This window comes from Nansenia antarctica, assembly GCF_963989245.1.
Source record: "Nansenia antarctica genome assembly, chromosome: 7".
Taxonomy (NCBI): domain Eukaryota; kingdom Metazoa; phylum Chordata; class Actinopteri; order Argentiniformes; family Microstomatidae; genus Nansenia; species Nansenia antarctica.
The window spans coordinates 37,134,146-37,142,023 of NC_137677.1; the positions used below are offsets into that span (position 1 = coordinate 37,134,146).

At 52.8% G+C, this 7,878-nt stretch overlaps 1 protein-coding gene across 1 annotated transcript in view; it reads left to right on the top strand.

The window, feature by feature from the left end:
• Positions 1 to 7,878, top strand: part of abcb6b (ATP binding cassette subfamily B member 6 (LAN blood group) b) — a gene marked incomplete at both ends in the record, with an annotated part of 74,479 nt that overhangs the window by 21,745 nt on the left and 44,856 nt on the right. The window lies entirely within an intron of this gene.

Below are 7,878 nucleotides of genomic sequence, written 5' to 3' on the forward strand. Positions count from 1 at the left end.
ACATGGTAATAACGACAGACATGGTAATAACATGGTAATAACGACAGACATGGTAATAACATGGTAATAACGACAGACATGGTAATAACATGGTAATAACGACAGACATGGTAATAACATGGTAATAACGACAGACATGGTAATAACATGGTAATAACAACAGACATGGTAATAACAACAGACATGGTAATAACATGGTAATAACGACAGACATGGTACTAACACGGTAATAACAACAGACATAATGGACTGACTTATACAGCGCCTTATTCCAAAGCGCTTTACAACGGCCTCTCATTCACCCATTCACACACATTCACTCACCAATGGCAGCAAGCTACCATGCAAGGCGCCGGCCCGCTCATTGGGAGCAGTTTGGGGTTCAGTGTCTTGCCCAAGGACACTTCCACATGTGGCCAGCCGGGGCTCGAACCGCCGATCTGCCCACCTCGAACCGCCAATCATTAGACACCGGCTCTACCTCCTGAGCCACAGCCTCTACCTCCTGAGCTACAGCCTCTACCTCCACCAGCCTCTACCTCCTGAACCACAGCCTCTACCTCTATAAGCCTCTACCTCCTGAGACACAGCCTCTACCTCTATCAGCCTCTACCTCCTGAACCACAGCCTCTACCTCCTGAGACACAGCCTCTACCTCTATCAGCCTCTACCTCCTGAACCACAGCCTCTACCTCCTGAGACACAGCCTCTACCTCTATCAGCCTCTACCTCCTGAACCACAGCCTCTACCTCTATAAGCCTCTACCTCCTGAGACACAGCCTCTACCTCTATCAGCCTCTACCTCCTGAACCACAGCCTCTACCTCTATCAGCCTCTACCTCCTGAGACACAGCCTCTACCAGCCTCTACCTCCTGAACCACAGCCTCTACCTCTATAAGCCTCTACCTCCTGAGACACAGCCTCTACCTCTATCAGCCTCTACCTCCTGAACCACAGCCTCTACCTCTATCAGCCTCTACCTCCTGAGACACAGCCTCTACCTCTATCAGCCTCTACCTCCTGAACCACAGCCTCTACCTCTATCAGCCTCTACCTCCTGAACCACAGCCGCCCCGAGACATGGTAACCCTGAGGTGTAAAGTGCTTCCTCCCCCTCCTCCCCCCTCCCCCCTCCTTCCTGTGTGAGTCGTCCATACATACATACAGTACATGAGTAATGACGGACTGTGAGAGAGAGAGAGAGAAACGTAGGGGGGGTGCAGCAGATCGCCACGGTAACGAATCCCCTGCTGTGGTTGGTCCCTCCCCCTTCCCTTCCTTCCTCTCCTCCCTCCTCTCTAACGACGAGAGTCATCCCCCTATCACACCTCTCTCTAAGTGCGTGCGGGGGGTGAGGCGGCGGGGGGGGGGGGGGGGGGGCAGCTGTGATCCATACCCCCCGTCGGGTCAGGCGGTTAATTGAGGGAGTGAATGAAACGTTAAGGTAGCCGCTAACGGACCTCTTCTTTATGCTCCCCCGCTCTCCATTAAAGACAGAGGCGGCACCTGGGCCCCTGGGAGGGGGGGAAGGGGGGGGCTGGGCCCCTGGGAGGGGGGGAGGAGGCGGCACCTGGGCCCCTGGGAGGGGGGAGGAGGGGGGGGCTGGGCCCCTGGGAGGGGGGGAGGAGGGGGGGGCTGGGCCCCTGGGAGGAGGGGAGGAGGGGGAGGAGGGGGCACGCCAATGTTGTTATTTTGCCCTCCTCCCCACACCACCCCTCCCTCCACCACGCTAGTTAATTAGTCTAATGAACCTATTGATGAGAGGGGCGACGGTAGGTAGGTAAGCCTCTCGGAATCGCCTGCTGGAATTATGCTGGAATCCTATTTCTTGCGTCCCTGAGTTGGTCTGCGACATGGTTGATCAGGTGGTCAGGTGGTTGGTCAGGTAGTCAGGAGGTCAGGTGGTCAGGTGGTTAGTCAGGTGGCCAGGTGGTTAGTCAGGGGGTCAGGTGGTTAGTCAGGTGGTCAGGTGGTTAGTCAGGGGGTCAGGTGGTTGGTCAGGTAGTCAGGAGGTCAGGTGGTTAGTCAGGGGGTCAGGTGGTTAGTCAGGGGGTCAGGTGGTTAGTCAGGGGGTCAGGTGGTTAGTCAGGTGGTCAGGTGGTTAGTCAGGGGGTCAGGTGGTGGTCAGGTGGTCAGGTGGTTAGTCAGGGTGTCAGGTGGTTAGTCAGGTGGTCAGGTGGTTAGTCAGGGGGTCAGGTGGTTAGTCAGGGGGTCAGGTGGTTAGTCAGGTGGCCAGGTGGTTAGTCAGGGGGTCAGGTAGTTAGTCAGGTGGTCAGGTGGTTAGTCAGGTGGTCAGGTGGTTAGTCAGGGGGTCAGGTGGTTAGTCAGGGGGTCAGGTGGTTAGTCAGGTGGTCAGGTGGTTAGTCAGGGGGTCAGGTGGTGGTCAGGGGGTCAGGTGGTGGTCAGGTGGTTAGTCAGGGGGTCAGGTGGTTAGTCAGGTGGTCAGGTGGTTGTCGGGGGGTCAGGTGGTGGTCAGGGGGTCAGGGGGTCAGGGGGCTCAGCGTGTGGTTGAGGAGGGAGGGGTTTCACACAAGCCCAGGGTAACATTGTCTGGACCAGACGTAGACCATGTTGGCGTATTCTGAGTGAAGTATTAATAAGTATTAAGTAACTGTGTACGTGTGTGTGCGTGTGTGTGTGTGTGTGTGTGAGCAGGTTTCATGCTTTGTGCGCCTGTCACGTCCCTCCTCACCTGAGGCCTTTTAAAGAGCCGGGGCTGTTCAGAGAGCTGAGTGTGTGTGTGTGTGGTGGTGGTCTCTGGATTTCCATACATTGACCTGGTATCGTCCCAGCGAGAGCATTAAATAGCGACCCTGTCAGACGGCGTGAGCGATGATAACAGGGTTCTCTCACTGCATGACCCCCCCCCCCCCCCCGAACACATAACTCCTGTCATTCACCTTGAGGAGGAGGAGGAGGGGGAGGAGAAGGAGAAGGAGAAGAAGGAGGAGGAGGTGGAGGAGGTGGAGGAGGAGGAGGTGGAGGAGGAGGAGGAGGAGGAAGGGGGGGAGGAGGAGGAGGAGGAGGAGGGGGAGGAGGAGGAGGAGGAGGAGGGGGAGGAGGAGGAGGAGGAGGAGGGGGAGGAGGGGGAGGAGGAGGAGGGGGAGGAGGAGGAGGAGGAGGGGGAGGAGGGGGAGGAGGGGGAGGAGGAGGACGAGGACGGGGGGGCGGGGGGGAAGGGGAGGGTAGTGGGGATGAAGAGGTCTGTACAGGGGGGTAGTGGGGATGAGGTCTGTACAGGGGGGGTCAGTGTTTCCCCTAGGTTTGCTGCCTTGGAGGGGTGGCATGGACCGTGGCATGGACCCTGCGACATACCAGCGTCATGTCCAGGGGTGTACTTGTACATTAAGCCGCCTCACGCTACGGAAACAGGAGATCCTGCCCTATGGGCCATTAGGCTCCAGAACCATCGGTTCTCAAGGCTACTTACTTATGTGGTCTTGACTACCTGTCCACTTTCTCACCTGGTTCTTGCTGTCTCTCTCTCTGGTGTGCCGACACCATCCTGCTCTCTCTCCTTCTCTCCCTCTCTATCCTCCTCTCTCCCTCTTTTGCTGTCAACCAAAAGGCAAACATAACAACCAGAGTATTTATAATCTAATAAGAGGTATACATTGATCCATATCAATTTATAACATAATTATAATTGAATATTGGATTGCTGTGGGCAATGCAGTCAGATAATGTCATTTTGACTTTACTCTCTCACCTGAAAAACATTTGTATGAAAAACAAAAACAAAAACAGACATTTCCAATGCTTCAATCCACTGTCCATGTACTGTAAATATGCCATTATGGTATTACCATAAAGCCCAATTCTAGCAGAATAAGAAAGATTGTATATCTACTTTAACTAAAATAATAAAGTGCATCCAGTTAGCTCTTTAGCTGGCAAGTGTGCAAGCAGACTAGCGTATCTCATCACCTCTGAGCTAGCTAGCTTGCTAGTTCTTTGACACCATGGAATTATAGTCAAGACACTTTCTAGTCACAATAATAACGACCAATTTTAATCAACTTTCTCTGTCAGAACACTCAGCAATTATATTTGCTAACGTTTCAACTTGCTTACTTTCTATCTGAAGACATCTCACCCGGCAAAAATTCTCTCGCGTCGCACTCACACACTCGCACAAAATCGTTTATTATTCTCCAGCGCTGCCACAGTGCTAAGCGAAGTGCGGAGATAGGTCTAGTTATGTGACACTACTGGCAGACTACCAACGAGCCCATGGGCTTGCCACTCGCCAGATTCGGGTTGGATGCGTTTAAAAAAACGCAGATATTTTAGCCTGCTTGTCAGATGTTTGGTGTCTACATCCGTAATAATTCCTCTTTCTTGGGGGGGGCGGGGGGGTTCCGTTGGGGGGGCGGCCCGCCCCAAGGCAATTGTAGGGGAAACACTGGGGGTAGTGGGGATGAGGTCTGTACAGGGGGGTAGTGGGGATGAGGTTTGTACAGGGGGGTAGTGGAGATGAGGTCTGTACAGGGGGGTAGTGGGGATGAGGTCTGTACAGGGGGGTAGTGGAGATGAGGTCTGTACAGGGGGGTAGTGGAGATGAGGTCTGTACAGGGGGGTAGTGGGGATGAGGAGGTCTGTACAGGGGGGTAGAGGGGATGAGGAGGTCTGTTGTACAGGGGGGTAGAGGGGATGAGGAGGTCTGTACAGGGGGGTAGAGGGGATGAGGAGGTCTGTACAGGGGGGTAGAGGGGATGAGGAGGTCTGTACAGGGGGGTAGTGGGGATGAGGTCTGTACAGGGGGGTAGAGGGGATGAGGAGGTCTTTACAGGGGGGTAGAGGGGATGAGGAGGTCTGTACAGGGGGGTAGAGGGGATGAGGAGGTCTGTACAGGGGGGTAGAGGGGATGAGGAGGTCTGTACATGGGGTAGAGGGGATGAGGAGGTCTGTACATGGGGGTAGAGGGGATGAGGAGGTCTGTACAGGGGGGTAGAGGGGATGAGGAGGTCTGTACAGGGGGGTAGAGGGGATGAGGAGGTCTGCACAGGGGGGTAGAGGGGATGAGGAGGTCTGTACAGGGGGGTAGAGGGGATGAGGAGGTCTGTACAGGGGGGTAGAGGGGATGAGGAGGTCTGCACAGGGGGTAGAGGGGATGAGGAGGTGTTTAGGAGGGACAGTTAAGGTGTAGCCTGAAGAGATGGAGGTCTTCAGTCTACCATGGAAGATAGGCTCTCTGTCATAGGCCTGTGGTGCTTCTGTCTGTTATTTTACCTTTAACACGACGACAGCCAGTGAGTAAAATAAAGTGTTATATCTTTGCACTCGATAACATTTCAGGACCCTCCTTTCATGACGTTTCCTAGATATGTGCGTTCTACCACCCAGTATCCGTACATTTTCTAAATCACATCAGGATAAGCTAATATGAAGCTATTTTGCAGTTTTTCTGTGTAGGAAGACGGCCAACTAGTGGTCATTGTGTGTAAATAGCAGCTTAGCATTGTAAAGATTTGAAACAGCCGTTAGTAGGTAAAAAAACTGTTCTAGTGTTAATACTGCACACAAGTCTGGGGACGCCCACCTGAGACTGGAACTGAAGTGGTTCGCCGTGGCAACACAGGAGAAAGAAGGATGGCAGGGGCAGAGAAAGAGGATGGCAGGGGTAGAGGGGCTCGGCTAATGACTGAGAAGGAGACAGAGCATAATTACTCTCTCTCTCTCTCTCCCCCTCTCTCTCTCTCTCTCTCCCCCCCCCCCCCCCTCTCTCTCTCTGGGTCTGTTGTTCTTCCTAATCACTCTTGGCAGCTCTGGTGTTTTATTGAGATTCATGTCTTGTCCGGGTGGTGAGGCTGTGGGTGGGGGCGGCGGGGGCGGAGCTGTGGATGAGACTCAGAGCTCAGATCATACTTCAGAATAACATACTACTCATGACAAGGAGATGAAGTCCATCAGTGATCAAAGTCATAATCAAATGAAAGCCTGTCCATGTTCAAATGCAAAACTTTCTTTTATCAAGGAGAGGGAGAGGGAGAGGGAGAGGGAGGGGGGAGAGAGAGAGGGAGAGAGAGAGAGAGAGAGAGAGATTCAGCTTCTCAGATGGAGTTTAAACAGGATATTAAATGATACTATACATTTAATAAAAATAAAAAAAGGGATATGAAAGGATATGGAAATAGATTTGCCATTTAGGCAGTTTTTCTGAGGCAACATGGTCAAAATCAAACATTCTATAGCATAGGACCCCTGAAGTACCTCACGCTAATTAAGTCTGAGTGAAATATTAATCCTGAATGCCAGAAAAAAGCCCTGAAGAACATTCTCCAAACAGCTGTCGGGGCCTAACTTCCACTGCTTAGTTCTCCATCCATAATTAATACGTCGGTATACCCTAATGAGTACATTCAAGGCGTTTTTAAAACACCACCTAATCAGTAACTGGGTCAGTGTGTGTGTCCTCGTTATTAATTATGCTAAGTGTTCTTCATCATTAGCTCGGGGCAGCGTACAGTAGAGAACCCCCCTGCACCGCCCCAGGCCGCCTCTAGGGGGGGCAGCGTACAGTAGAGAACCCCCCTGCACCGCCCCAGGCCGCCTCTAGGAGGGGCAGCGTACAGTAGAGAACCCCCCTGGGGGTCTCTAAGGGGGGCAGCGCTGTAGTTCCCCATCCTGTCCTGGCCTACGTTTCCCAGGATGCATCGGTACAGCTGGTAGATGGGTGACTGATGTGGTGGCACACTGGGGATTCTCCTGGCTTCACCCGTTCGGCAGGAAGGTAGCGGTGAGAAGTGTGTGTGACCACGGGACTTCCATGTAGACGACGTCAATGTAGCCGCTAATGCTAACGCCGCTAATGTAACACAATAGCTGGCTAAGCTATTTATTACACAAAGAATGTTAGAACCTGGTGATGATGCCACACGAACGTCTCCCAGGATGCACCTCAAGGCTGGTGACTGCTGTGGCTCTCCTGTCTGACGCAGAGCGTACACACTCTCTCTCTACTGAGGGAGGGAGGGAGGAACAGACAGGGAGAGAGAGAGTGGAGCTAGAGGGACAGGGAGGGAGGGAGGGAGGGACAGGGAGAGAGAGAGGGTTACAGGGAGGGGGACAGGTGGGGAAAGAAAGGGAGGGAGGGAGGTAGGGAGGGAGAGAGAGAGAGAGAGAGACAGAGTCCTCCCTGGGGATTTCACAGTCACTTAAACAGCTTAGAAAAGGTCACCCTGCTCCTCTCCACAGACACACACACACACTCCCCTGCACTGACATCCACACAGACTTGTTATAGATATGTAATAGATGTGTCATAGCTGTGTCATAGACAGGTGAGTGGTTGCAGCCTGAGGCCTGGGTTGGTAGTCAGGTGACCAGGGCCTTATCCTGTTGATATGGAAATAATCCAACAGGGATTGACCCCCGACCCCCCACACCCTTGATCCCTCCCCCACCCCTGACCCCCCCCCCCCTTAAAAAGAAAATGGGTAAAAGGGTTAAAAGGTTAAAAGGTTTAGAAATCCTGCATCAAAAGACCCATATGCCGTCTTTTGTGTCTGAATCCAATAAGAGTTGTTTGAGTAATGTGTTAAGCGCTCCACACACACACACACACACACACACACACACACACACACACCTCGTACACAGAACAGCTTTCAGGAAGAGCTGGACTCTCTGGTGTGTCAGGACCGGCGTCCATTTGAATCCTAATTCAGTCAACGCAATGAAGCGAATCTGAAATTCAGTTAGTGATTTCAAAATGGCCAACCGTGTTTTCCGGTGGTGATGTTCAGGGTTAGAGGTCAGATTCTCCTCTTGGTTTGTGGATGTGAGTGGATCCCGACCACACACACACACACACCACACACACACACACACACACACCAAACATCACACGTACATCACAAGCACACGTCAAACC